General features: G+C 46.6%; 1 protein-coding gene across 3 annotated transcripts in view; it reads left to right on the top strand.

Moving 5' to 3' along the window:
- Positions 1-322: 322 nt before the first annotated feature.
- Positions 323-14,541, top strand: part of L1CAM (L1 cell adhesion molecule) — a 440,855-nt gene continuing 426,636 nt past the window's right edge. For all 3 annotated transcript variants that reach the window (XM_068248209.1, XM_068248208.1, XM_068248210.1), the window contains exon 1: positions 323-439. The gene's annotated coding sequence lies outside the window, so the exon portion shown is untranslated. The remainder of the gene's footprint in view (positions 440-14,541) is intronic.

Here is a 14,541-nt window from a genome sequence, read left to right as displayed (position 1 = left end):
ACACCATAGAAAGCAGACCGTCTCCCAGTCCATTGATTTGCTCTGATTTTCCACAAGAACCTCTAAAGCGGGTTATTTTGATAAGCCTGTATGTGTTATATGTTACAGCACCATTCCCTTCACTTTTCTTCTATTTAGTGACATCAGCATCTCCACATATTAAAGCAGCATCCTGCTCTTCCATGATAGAGGGTCTCTTCTTCAAGGATGGAATGATTGGCTGGGTGAGGCGTTCTATTCCCTGCAGCAGCAGCAGCATCACCATGGAGAGGAGGAGCAGAGAGTCAGGGCTCAGCTGATGATATCACTGTGTGGGATTGTGTCTCTCATAGACACAGCTGCAATCCTGCTTCTGCTTTTCTGTATTGTAAGGCAGCACACCCAGAACAAGGAGGGAGGCACACGCCACTGACATCCCTTTTGTTCATCCTTCAAGCAGGTAGGCTGCGTGCTTCTAGTACAAGTCTTATTACATACATTCTGCAGTGTTCCCCAGCACATTGGGCTATACATGTCAATGAATGGACGTGCAGCCTCTGATTTGCATGTTCTCTGCCTTTGTATTGTCTGCTTCCTTCATGCCGTGTTCTTGTGTGGAGTGTGATCGTCACCCTGTCCCCTGCCAGCATTGCAATCTGCTAGAGAAAAGCAGTGATTGGGCATGGAAGGAAACTGTACAGCATACCCAGTGATGCTAAAAGCAAAAGTCTATGGGGGGGAAAGATGCTTAGAGGGCAAGCAGTCTGCTGCAATGTATATCGTGCATGTTATATAAATGGGATCTGTAAAATGAGAGGCTAGGTTGTCTTCACACTCTGTGTTTTGCGTTTTCTTGGATACGATTCTCCATTTGTCCAATCATGTTTAAATGCAACGTTTATCAATCAAGCTCATTTACATACAATGTATCTCATTAACTTTGCGTTTCTATTGACTGGCGTTATACGCAAATCGCATTTCCATTTCGAAAAAATTGCATACACGCAGGCCGTTATTTTTTTCGCAGTAAAATTGCATCGAAAAAACGCACTACAACGCTAGTCAAATACGATTTACTAGATGTATGGCGAATTTGCAAAAAAACAGAAAAAACATGGAATTTTTGTTAGGTACCCCATAAGGCAAAGTGCGAAGCGCTGCAACCAATCAGAAAATGCCTCTGTTATTTTGACTTTTCTAAATTCACAGATGGCAAAACATCATTGGCTGCTTTGAAATTCTGCACAGAACTGTGTATTTCTATGTGTGTTATATATGGTATATTTATAGACAGATATACCTACCTTTCCATTTAGCTGGTCATATATTTTATTTAGATATATCTTTCTATCGGTGGATTCATGCCCATATGTTTTTATTATATTCAGAGTGATATCTTAAATGGAACAGGTAATATAAAATGTACTGCCCCGAAATGCAGCATGCATTTTTTTATATACAGTATGTGTATTTTTTATATATATTTATGAACTGTCCATTGAAACGTATGGTACAGTTCTGAGTCCTGGAAGGTATCAGCATGGATAGGGGGCCATTGTATGACGTCAGCAGATGTTCCCAGCATTGGGGGGGATGGGCTGGATGATCTGTAAAGGGTTACAGGAGAAATTGGCCATGGTCGTGGATCTATACAAGACTACCACTGTTAAAATTAACCCTTAAATAAATCCACAAAGATGATGCTGTTTAAAAATAATGAATAATATTGCTATGGCCATATTGGCAAGATCAATCCTAAGTTACATGTAAGGGGGAACTCTGCACAAATGCACTGCTTGAAATCTAGCTCATTCCTATGACTCTTGGCTCTATCAGTTTCTAATACTGAACCAGTGACCCCTCCCTAAGGCTGGCTGGATGGGGCAGCATACACTGAGCTTTTGTGAGCTGTCCTGGTATGGAGGGAGGCATAGGATACCTCCTGGACTGACAGGCATACACGATCTTCGAGTGAGATTTTCTTTATGGTTGGTTATTTCACAGATTCTCCTTGGATGGGGATGTCACTAATGAGCTGGCTTCTCAGTGTGGGAACATGTCATATATGGACAGGTTTGTAAAATTGTTTTGGACAGACCAGGCTGTCAGCAGTGGCTGAGGATGTCATTAGGTACTATTTTATAATGTGATAGTTTGTTACACTTGGGAAGCTGATGTCTAGATTAATAAGGCTGTCTTTAATTGACGGAAATATGCTATACTGAGTGTAAATATTACAGTACCAGTGCTATATGCAGCAGTGGTTGGGTTGTGTACTGGTTAAGGGCTCTTACACAGGAGACCAGGGTTTCTCGGCTCTTCCTGTTCAGTAAGCCTGCACCTATTCAGTAAGGAGTCATTGTGCAAGACTCCCAAACATTGCTACTGTCTACTGAGTGTGCCCTAGTGGCTGCAGCTCTGGCGCTTTGAGTCTGCTGTGAGAATAGCTCAATATAAATGTTCTGTGTGTCTTTATAGGACTGTGTGTGGAGAGTTGAGTGGATATATCAGAAGGTTACACAGGGCGTTGTATGCTGCCTGTGTGTTTAATGCTCAGCCCTCCCTGGATCTGTCTTCTCTGCAACAAAGTGGGCTTGTTAAATAATAAGTCTTCAATATGTAGTAATAGGGTAGATTTATGAAACACAGGGCTTCTTTCTTTAAATCTATAGGTCCTGACTTAACAACTACTTCTTGACACCTAACGCATACCAACCCCCAACACTAACCTCCTTCTGAAGCCTTAGCCATCCTCCCAAGGTTATTATCTTCCTGATTCCGATCCCTGACCTCCCCCTCAACATTAATTTATTTTTGATGCTTAAAGGAAACCTGTAATGTGGATAAAAAAAATGAGTTTCACCTACCTGGAGCTTCTGCCAGACACCCCCCCCCCCCCCCCCCCCCCCCCCCCCCCCCCCCCCCCCCCCCCCCCCCCCCGTAGCCTCCCTGTGCTCGCTCCGTCTCTAAACGATCCTCCGGTCCCCCACTGTGGCTCAGTTTTGTTACCACGAGTCGTTGTCTACTGCACCTGCACGGCCTTGGCTGTGCACGTCCTTTTTCACGTTCCCTTCGCCGGGAGCAGCCTGCGCAGCCCACTCCCAGAGATGAAAGCAGAAAACGAGGATGCGTGCGATCATGGCTGCGCAGGCGCAGTGGTTGTCGGCTTGCAAGCCGGCAGGTAACGAAACTGAGCCGCGGCGGGGGACCGGAGGATCGTTCAGAGACGGAGCGGGCACAGGGAGGCTACAGGGGGCTGGCAGAAGCCCCGGGTAAGTGAAACTTTTTTTTTTTTATCTACATTACATGTTTCCTTTAATATGGTTGGAATTTACTGTGGTACGGTTTCACCAGTATCAAACTTTTATCCCATAATATCCAGCATGACCTCCGATCTGGTGTAGACTGGATAATAGGAATGCTTTCAATTGAGAAGTGCATAAGCTACCGGTCAGCAGACTTAAAGGAAACCAGAGATGAAAGATACTTACCTTTTTATACATACCTGGGGCTCCCTCCAGCCCCCTGGGCACGGATCGCTCCCACGCCGCCGTCCTCCACTGCTTGCAGCTCCGGCATCGGGTCCAATAACTTCCTCTATTTGCGGCCAGTCTGCGCAAGAGGAAGTGCGCTCTTTACATATCACTCCAGCGCCTGCTGGAGAGAAATGTAAATAGTGCACCTCACTTGCATCAGACTGGCCAGGACTGGAGAAAGTTATGGGACCCGGTACCGGAGCTGCAGGCAGCAGAGGCGTGGGAGCGATCTCTGCCCATGGGGCTGGAGGAAGCCCCAGGTATGTATAAAAAGCGAAGTATCTGTCATCTCTGGTACACTTTAAAGGGCAACTGTCGCACAAATCTTAAAATTTAAAATGCATACTGTACAAATAAGAAGTTCATTTCTCCCAGAGTAAAGTGAGCCATAAATTACTTTTCTCCTATGTTCCTGCCACTTACAATAAGAAGTAGAAATCTGTCATTACCAACAGATTTTGGACTAGTCCATCTTCTCATAGAGGGGTTCTCAGGGTTTTCTTTATTTTTAAAAGCGCTTAGTGAATGGCAGTTGCTCCGTCCAACTGCCAAAATAGTGTACAGCAAGCAGGGAGGCTGGCCAGCATCTTTGTATAAATATTTTTCAGGGAATGTATTTATAAAGAATAAAGGCCATGTTGAGAATCCCCTATGGAGAGATGGACTAGCCCAAAACCTGTCGATAATGTCAGATTTCTACTACCTACTGTGAGTGACAGCAACATAGGAGAGAAGTAATTTATGGCTCATTTTACTCTGGGAGAAATGTACTTCTTATTTGTATGTGTTTTAAATTTTAAGATTTTCTCGACAGTTCCTCTTTAAGGTCAAAGGTTATCCCATTATGGAATGGATGTTTGCTAGAAGTGAACTCATGATGCGCTAAATTCCATTCTTAATGCTTAACCCTAACTCACTCCCAAACTTTAACTCCTTGTAGATGCTGAACCCCATTCAAAACCTCCACCCTTTCCTGCTGCCTTACCTAACCTACAAACCCTGATTTAACCCTTTAGCATCCAATTTATTTAGAGGCTTGCAAGTGCTTGAGGCCAATTTATTTCAGCACAATTTTTTTTTCATTGTTATATTTTCTTGCATCTAATTAGTACTGTTGTAATGTGTATTTATGGCCACTGATCACTAGGGGGCAGTGTGAGACAATAAGAGGACTTTTGCTTTTCTGCTAGAGAGAGAGATCAAAGTATTCAAAGAATTTAAAGCACAAGTTCTGCAAAAAGCAGAGCATTTATCTCAAACAAGATAACTCTATTGAAGCTGCTAATGGGTTCAATATAAAGTCTCGCTTCCCTACCCCCTGCATTTTTTACTCTTCACAAAACCCTAATTGATGCTCATCTTGCGAATTTTTAACCTTGGGAACACGCACTGGGGCCGATATGTCTTCCGTGGTTACCGTGCCAAGTACCCTTGTTGGCTTCAGCTATGTTGCTACAAGTAGCCAGTCCCCAAACCAAGAAGCCCCTGCCAATAAGAACTTCCTCACCAACATTTTTATCTTCCTACCAAAAGACGCAGACTTCAGGCCTGGTCCGCCCATGATGCCAAGTGAGGTGACTTCCTCAGGCGGCAGTAGTCTGCAGGCAGCACCAGGCAGAAACAGGAAGTGAAGAAAATGCCTGGCCAACCTATACTGGTGGCTACTGTACATGGCTAACCTATACTGGGGGCAACTGTACATGGCTTACCTATACTGGGGGCTACTGTACATGGTTAACCTATACTGGGAGCAACTGTACATGGTTAACCTATACTGGGGGCACCTAGCTACCAACACTGGGGTCACCTATAACTGGCCACCTACCTATACTGAGAGTGTTTTTTTTTTGGGGGGGGGGGGCGTAGTGTCTTGGGGGGGGGCGGTTTATAGCTGCAGCTATAACGTGCGGTGCAAATTGTCGGGTAGTGCTATCATCCGAATTTGGAGTGGGGAGGGGCATCCTCAGACGTTTGCCTCAGGCAGCAAAAAGTCGAGAACCGGCCCTGGCAGACTTCATCTGTAATATACACAATGCCTGTGCCCAGTCTATACTCACCAAAATTACCTGTTTCAATCAAAGCCTGAGCCTCTAGCTGCTGGTTAATTAACCAACTACCAGCTAACTGATCAGCAGCTGCTGCCTTTTATAGGCTCAGTGGAAATTTGCATAGCAGTATGTTGCTCATCGATAGAGATAAGGCTGTGTGGCACAAGAGCATTGAGACAGAAAGCTGGCCTCATACATTGCAATAGGGCTGATTGATTTTAGGGAGATAAGATCATTGTGACTGAATTTGCCTGAAATCTTTTGTTTCTCCTAAAATTGAATTAGTGTAAAGCACAAACCGGATAAAGTAAAGCCCCAATCACGTAGAGAAGCAGTGTGGTGGGCTTATATTGTGTGGGCAGAGCTACAGTATATTACACATAATATGTTTTTGCATCAAATTTGATCTATGTGTCCCATCTGGCGCCAACCCCCCAGAACCACTTTGGGTTCTCTTTAAAGTGACCTAATTGCCTAGCAGGAAGTACCCCTGCTCATTTCTTGCGTGCACACCTGCGTGGACGGCAGCCGCCTCTAAATATGTTTTTACTCGGCAATAACCACAATGCGTATCAACAGCTGATGTGTGCTTGCAAACACTCCCATTTGTTTGCATTATTTTTGCAACCGGAAAGCGTTTACTCCCAGAAATGTAGCCTTACAGAAATGGAGGCTTACAGGTGTTTGCCATCCCTGCGAACGAGCCCTTATCAAGACAGGTGCGGAGAGCACTGGGAAAAAAGGGGAGTGGTTGCCTAGTGTAACCAATTAGAATCCCTGTTTCATTCAACAGATACAACTTTATTGGGTACTCTAGGCGGCCATTCCACTTTTGCACCTAATGTACCTGACTTGATAACTTAGCCCCATGATGTTTGGGGTTTTATTAATGGTAAAGGCTGACACAACAGATCTCTTCATTGCGCTCTCTGCCGTGTGTCTGTGCCACTATGTAAGGTTTCTACACAAACACTGGTTCGCACGACAGCGGGGGGCCCCAGCCTCTCTCACTTGCTGGGGCCCCCAAACCACCATGCGATACCCAGAGGGAAATGTGGGCGAGCCCTGGCTCTCTCTCCTCCAGGGACTTCACCCCCATCACCTCAAAACTGAATGGAAACTGCAAAACACACAATTGCTCACTACCAGTTCAGGCATTTTCCTACCTCTTTCTGGCCAGCAGGCGCCAGTCAGCCAATCAGGTGCTATGTCAGGTTTCTACACAGAATCTGATGTAACTTGTTCCTAGCAATGGCATTTTCTCTTACTTTCCACATGAAAAAACCTCCCGTCTGTTTAATGAGGCTTGCTCCCATTTCATATACGGTAGTTATTATATTCTGTGTGAATTCTCTACTTAAGCACACAGATCTTCCTCCGGCTAAGTAAGGCCATGACTGGTGAGTGTATTCCACTTCCCACCCAGCCTTTAGCCCTGTGCGTCTTACCAGGAGCAGAAATGAGGATATTTCACGGTACTAATGGGATAAGAATTAAATACTTCCCCCACCAGTGTTGCCTCAGGACTCCTTCCTAACACCAGAGCCTACCGCCACCCAACATTTTAACCCCTTCCTGATGCCTAAACACTAAACTAAATTCCCAACAACTAATGCCTACAAACCCCCCCCCCCCCCCCTTTCCTTAACCTCCCTGGCGTTATGATTATTTCTGGATTTTAGTGTCTGAAAGTGGTGCAATTTTTTCACATGCTTTTAGACCCTAAAAATCTTACAGCTAAGTAGATCTGCGGCAGCCCTGCATATTACACACCTGACATGGATCCAGCTCGGGGTTACCGGTCTGAGCTGCGGATTTCCGGCCTGAGCCTGACTTGGGGTTACCGCTAAGGAAGTTGATGCAAATCCCTTACCCACACCCAGGGGTGCCTCTAGTCATTTTGTCACTCCAGGCGAGAAAACCTGTGGCGCCCCCCCCCCCCCCCCAGGAAAATAATCATAATGCGGCAGTGTTTCATCAGAAAATAATAGTAATTATCATAATTCAGAATCGTAATTCACCAGAAAAGAATCGTAATGTGGCAGTGTTTCACCAGAAAATACACTTATTGCAGCAGCAGTTCACCGGAAAATATTCGTAAGGTGGCAGTGTTTCACCAGAAAATACACTTATTGCAGCAGCATTTCACCAGAAATGAATCATAGGGCAGCAGCGTTTCACCAGAAAATAATCGTAACGGGGCAGCGTTGTCAGAAAATAATTGTAATGTGGAAGCGTTTCACCAGAAAATACACGTAATCCGAGCAGAGGGAAAGAGTAGAGAGGGAGAGGCAGCATAAGATGTAAGAGGGGGGTAGAGGAACAGAGAGGGGGAGGGATAGACAGCATAAGATGTAAGAGGGTGCAGAGAAACAGAGGGGAGAGGGAGAGACAGCATAAGATGGAAGAGAGTGCAGAGGAACAGAGAGGGGTAGAGACAGCATAAGATGGAAAAGGGGGCAGAGGAACAGAGAGGGGAAAGACAGCACAGCACTAAAGCACAGGTTTACAGCTTTACCAGCCTACAGCCTAACCAGCTTTCAAAGAAAACTCTAGTATCAAAAGAGCAGGGCACATTCTAGCAGTTATAACAGTACTGGGAGTCTGCACACAGGACAGGAAGTGTTCTTAGCAGCCTGCCTGCATACCTTCTCTTCTGCCTGTGCATGCAGCTTATCATCTCTGGAGTAGTGATGGGTCGTTCGCGAACGAGCCGGCTCTAAGAGCCGGCTCTTTGCTGTGAACGACAAGAACCGGTTCTCAGTTTTGAAAGAGCCGATGCCTCAGCCGCCCCACAGAGCTCTGCTTTGCTCTGCAATAAAGGGCGCTGAGGCATGTTGGGAGATGTAGTCCTCCTCTTGCAGCTTGTAGGAGTGTATGGGGCGGAGCAGAGCAGTAGCAGGAGGGATTGCCCCAGTCAGAGAAGCAGTCTGGAATTGTCATGGAGACGGGGGCGGGGCTTTTACTCCGATTCTGAGTGGTGTTTAGTGATATTTAATGAAGAGCCGATTCAGAGCCGTAAGAGCCGGCTCTTTAATGGAAGCCGTTTCAGAAGAGCCGATTCTCTGAAAAGAGCCGGAATTCCCATCACTACTCTAGAGCAGAAACGTTCCTTCTCCCGGGCTGTGTTGCTGTCTTGTGCGGGGGCGGGGCTCCAACACGGACACATCACATTCTTCTCTCTGTGACTGCATCTGTCCCCTGGCTGTCTCGCTCCAGTGTCTGTGTGCAGCCAGTGACACATGTGGGGGGTCAGACTGTCGGGGGCATTAGCTGGCTGGCCGCTGGCTCCTGGTTTGACTGGCGTGGGGCGGAGTTAAAGGCTGGGCCACACGAGGTAAACACTTTACCTGTGTGGCTACTGAGAAGAAGGGGCACGGCTTTAAAGAAGGAGCCTGGCAGAGAAGAGCAGTATTGATTGCTCTATTGGCTGGGGAGAAGTGGAGGTGGAGGCACTGCTGAGCACATGGTAGCGTACCGAGCACCGGGGACTGAGTCGGGAGGTAATATAATATAAAAAAACCCAAAAACATGGTTACGGTAGCAGCGGCGGGGGAATGCGCCTCACCACCTCATGGCGCCTCACCACCTCATGGCGCCCCAGGCAACCGCCTATACTTGCCTGGTGGGTGAGACGCCCCTGCCCACACCTAACCTCCCCCTTAATGTTACCCTCTTCCCACACCTAACGAAAACCATCCCCCTTAATATTAACCGCTTGTCCACACCCAACCCTAACCTTTCATCTTAACACTAACCCCTTCCTATGCTTTGCTATACCTCCCCCTTAGCATTAACCACTTCCTGATCTCAACCTTAATATCAACCCATCCCTGGTACCTAACCCTACTCTTCTTCTTATTGTATAACACATACCTAACTTCCTTACTCAAACAACCAAAGCTTACCATCCTTTTTCCAATTTGTTTTTCTTTATTTGGGAAAAGTTGAATGTGTGATAAACATTGGTTAGATTTCTCAAATGTTACAATCAATCCCCTAAAAATTTTTTTTATTGTAATTCTCAAATTGAGAAGGAATATAAAAAATACGATTGTGTGTGTCTCTGCCTTAAGAGTGCCCGGATTGTCTCTGCATATCTGACCATCCTCTCAAGTCTATGGAAAGCTTTAAGCTATTTTTGAAGGGTGTAACTGCGTAGCTGAAATCTGGCGCTGTACACAGGCAATTAAAGTAATCATCTAGATCAAGGGTGTCAAACTATCCCTTGGTAGGGGCAAATCTAAGACGCGGGACACATTTTTTTTGAAGGTTTAAGATTTATTGAACAGTCTCAAACTATTTGGCTTAAACAGAAACTCCGACCAAAAATTGAACTTTATCCCAATCAGTAGCTGATACCCCCTTTTACATGAGAAATCTATTCCTTTTCACAAATAGACCATCAGGGGGCGCTGCATGACTGATATTGTGGTGAAACCGCTCCCACAAGTAACCCCTCCCACAAGAAAAGTTCGAACTTTTGTGCGAAATAGCTGTTTGCAGCTGTTTCCAACTGCCAAAAACCATGCAGCAGCTACATCACCTGCCAACAGTAAAATGTTCACTGGAGTTCCTCTTTAAAGGTAGAGACCATGAGGACCTTGCTCCTCCCCATTCAGCAGAGTGGTGCAGTGGAGCAGTTTAATAATTACCTGTCCCAGTGCTGCATCGGGTCTCCTCTCCACTGACAGCCACACCTTCTATGCTGCATACCTCTGGCTCCTGAGGCATGTCACGTGATCGGGAAGAGGTATGGAAGCACAGAGTGTGTGACTGCCAGGAAGAACAGAACAGAGCACAACACATTGCTGGAGCAGATAAACATTACACTGCTCTGCTGCACTACACTGCTATATGGGGAGAAGATGTGTAGGTGCATGTGCATATTTTACCAGCCACTGGTAAAGAGGTGGTTTCAATGCATGATGCCGAGCTCTGAAACTAGGCACTGCTGTAGCAGTAATGTTATATTGTGTGGGGCGTGTAAGGGTAATTGGGGGTTCCAGTGATGGATGAACCCAGAGCCGGGCCGACACAGAGGCTGGCGAGGCTCCAGCCTATTGCTGGATACACACGGTGCGTTCGTGCACTCGATTTTCCCGTCGATTCCCGTCGATTCCCGTCGATTCGTTTATTTCCAACATGTCCGATTTGGATTTCGATGGATCGTTAGGTCGATTCGCATGCAAAGTATGCCGAATCGACCTAACGATCCATCGAAATCCAAATCGGACATGTTGGAAATAAACGAATCGACGGGAAAATCGAGTGCACGAACGCACTGTGTGTATCCAGCATTAGAGCGCTGGTCTGGATGAGCGCTATCTGTACGTCCTGCTGTTTGCCTCCTGACACTGTTTTCACCTGGTGCCGCTGTGCGCTATACTTCTGGGACGCATGAACCCCAAATGACTTCACCCTCCAAGTTGCTATGTTTTGGAGGGGGAATAGTATTTAACGCCGCCAGAGATTTCAGTGGCAGTAAGGTAACTCGTCATTCGTCTCACCCTGCGTCCAGCTCACTGGCGGCCTACTAATGCGTGTGCACCACGGGGGGAGAAAAGGTTGGATCCCAGGCGGGAGCTCCATGTAATTTTTTTTTGGGGGGGGTAAATGTCCCATGGATTCTTGCTGTACCTTGGCACAAACTTACAGTGTTCTAATCAGAAATGCTGATTAGAACATCTGGACCAAAAGGCAATATGCTGTTGTATTTTTACTGATTACAATGGTGGACATTTGAAGCTCTCAAGGGCCACAAAAATGGCAAGGAGGACCATATTTGGTCCACGGGCCTTGAGTAGGACACCTGTGATCTAGATGTTAGATACGTAGGGTTTGCTTTCTGGGAATACATCTCCATGCTGACCGCACTGGCTGGATAGAAGGCAGTGTGTGTCCATTAAATTCTTCTCTTCCAAGTTTACTGCTGCTCAGAGAAGCTATCAGCTCCTGGTTTCCAAAGGGTTTAACCATAAACAAATATCGCTTCTTCTAATCAATAAATGTTGGTCCCAGTTGAATATTTTCTCCCATCTGTTGTTAATGATTATTCTACCTAAGTCTTGCCTCTATGGTTTATGTCTCCTACTCACTTTCACTTGTAATGGCTGTGCATGTTGCGTTGCCAAGGAGATGGGAAACCTGATTACGGTATCTGGGAATTGGGAAATGGGCGGGATGTGATCATGTAAGATTGCTGCCTGTACAAAGACTTGCGATGTAATCTGGCTGCTGCACACTCTGTCTGCCTGCTGCTCGCTGAGAGGTGAAATTCACTCTCAGCCTGGGCTGGATGTAGGTTATTATTGAGGTAGGAAGCATATTCCTCTACGGCATTCAGAAAATATTGTGTCCTGTGTTCTGTATCTATTTATGCAAAGTTACTGTATGCAAAGAATATCCTGATTTCAGTGGCCATGGACCTCAGAGCACATTTTATACTGGTGGTCCTATGTGCAGTGGCTGGATGGTGTAATGGTTAAGGGTTCTGCCTATGACGCAGAAGACCAGGGTTTCGAATCTCGGCTCTGCCTGTTCAGTAAGCCAGCACCTATTCAGTAGGAGACCTTAGGCAAGTCTCCCTAACACTGCTACTGCCTAAAGAGCGTGTCCTAGTGGCTGCAGCTCTGGCACTTTGAGTCGGCCAAGAGAAAGACAGAGATGAAAGAGGTACTATGCTTAGGTAGAGGAGTGAGGAAAGGTTATGGGGGTATATTTAAATTGGTGTATCCACCACCAGGAACAGCTACACAGCAGAAACACACGCCACCCCACACAGCCCATCTATGCTCTTATTACCTGCTGGCAGTACGCTCATCAGAACAAGCATGGCATCTGTTCTGGACCACTTTGTGAGACCAGTGACACCATCAGAAAGGCTGGTGAGTGTCTATGTATGTGTGATGGGGAGGGATAGGAATTGGGATTACCCTGCTCAGTCAGCCTGACTGAGTTAGTAAGCAAGTGCAAGCACAACAATCAAGGTCTCATAGGCAGGTGGTGAGAACACTTTTGTATGTCTGCCTTGGGTGATGGTGGACCTTGTTTCAGCCCTGTGGATGTGATGCAGATTTCCTAGAGATTGTCTTTTCTCTAGTAAATGCTCTCATCAATAAAGACAATTTATACCCCTAAGCATTTACTATTGCAAGGACAATTTAGAGATAAAGTCACAAGGAATGGTTTGGTTACGCCGAGTTCCCGTAACCAATAACCAATATGCCGGGGCATAACTTCAATACCGCAGGCTCCCCAGCAAATTTCTGAAGGCCAGGCCCTCCTGACCAGCCCTTCCTTTGGCTATTCTGTGAGGGCTGATAAAATAAAATGTAGGAGCCATGTGTACACTGACACCCCCTACCATCCCCCATGTGTGCGGCTCCGAACTCCCTAACTCCCCCCTGAAGCTGAGAAACAACGCCGAGTTCCTGTAACAAACACTAATTTGGTGTTGTTTAAATAAACTTTATCATTTTGTAAAACTCTAAATTCGTTATTCTTGGTTAAAGAGACTCTGAAGCGAGTTAAAAACTCGCTTTTTAGCTTATAATCAACATGGGCATGCTTGCCCCAGCTAAAACGCCGCTATCCCGCGGCTGAACGAGGGGTCTTTACCCCCCAAATCCCCCCCTGCAAAATCCAAGACCAACTTGGTCGTAGATTTTGCTGCTCATGGAGGCAGGGTTAACGGCTGCAGCCCTGCCTCCATGCGCGTCTATCAGAGGCGGATCTCCGCCTCTGCCCCGCCCCCTCAGTGAAGGAAGACAGAGGGGCGGGGAGAGGCAGAGGTACGCGCTGATAGACGCGCAAGGAGGCAGGGCTGCGGCCATTAGCCCTGCCTCAACAGGAAACTATCCCCGGCGAGCATGGAGGGGATTTGGGGGGTAAAGACCCCCCCCCCCCCCCCCCGTTCAGCTGCCAGATAGCGGCGTTTTAGCTGGGGCAAGCATGCCCATGATGATTATAAGCTAGAAAGCGAGTTTTTAACTTGCTTCAGACTCTCTTTAAGTATATTAAGCCCGAGTACCCCCTGGAACCATCCGAAGTACTCCCTGGGGTACGCGTACCACACGTTGAGAGTCTAGGCTGTACATGAACTGTAAGCACCAAATTAACTACCTCCGTACCAGCAGTCTCTGGCCCCTTAAAGGATACCTGAGGTGACACGCGGCATGATGAGATAGACATGTGTATGTACAGTGCCTAGCACACAAATAACTATGCTGTGTTCCTTTTTTTCTTTCTCTGCCTGAAAGAGTTAAATATCAGATATGTAAGTGGCTGACTCAGTCCTAACTCAGACAGGAAGTGACAGTGACAGTGACAGTGTGACCCTCGCTGATAAGAAATTTCCCTTTTTACCTCTCTCCTGCTTTAAGAAGCCATTTTCTGCTAGGAAAGTGTTTTATAGTTGGAATTTCTTATCAGTGAGGGTCACACTGTAGTCACTTCCTGTCTGAGTCAGGACTGAGTCAGCCACTTACATATCTGATATTTAACTCTTTCAGGCAGAGAAAGAAAAAAAGGAACACAGCATAGTTATTTGTGTGCTAGGCACTGTACATACACATGTCTATCCCATCATGTCACATGTCACCTCGGGTATCCTTTAAGGACCAGATACTGCTGGTACCGTAAAATGCCACCTCCCAACGAAATCGCCACACATACCCACTCCTCTCCGGTCACAACGCTGTCCCAACACCGCAGGCTGCTCTCTCTGCCTTCTCTATGACGGCAGAGCGCTGTCAGCTGGTCAGGAGCCTCTTTCATTGGCTCCTGACGCTGTCTATCATTGTGAGTCAATGTGATTGGCTCTCCGTGATCACGTGGTCAGGAGCCAATGAAAGCAGCTCCTGACCTGCTCACAGAGCTCTGCCGTCTTATAGATGGCAGAGCGAGCTATTTGCGGCATGGAAAGAGCGGTGAGATTGGTGTAGCGGCGGGGACGTAGATTCGTACTGCTTTGGTCC

The sequence above is a fragment of the Hyperolius riggenbachi genome, chromosome 8 (genome assembly GCF_040937935.1).
Source record: "Hyperolius riggenbachi isolate aHypRig1 chromosome 8, aHypRig1.pri, whole genome shotgun sequence".
Lineage (NCBI taxonomy): Eukaryota > Metazoa > Chordata > Amphibia > Anura > Hyperoliidae > Hyperolius > Hyperolius riggenbachi.
This window is presented reverse-complemented; position numbering and strand designations above follow the sequence as displayed.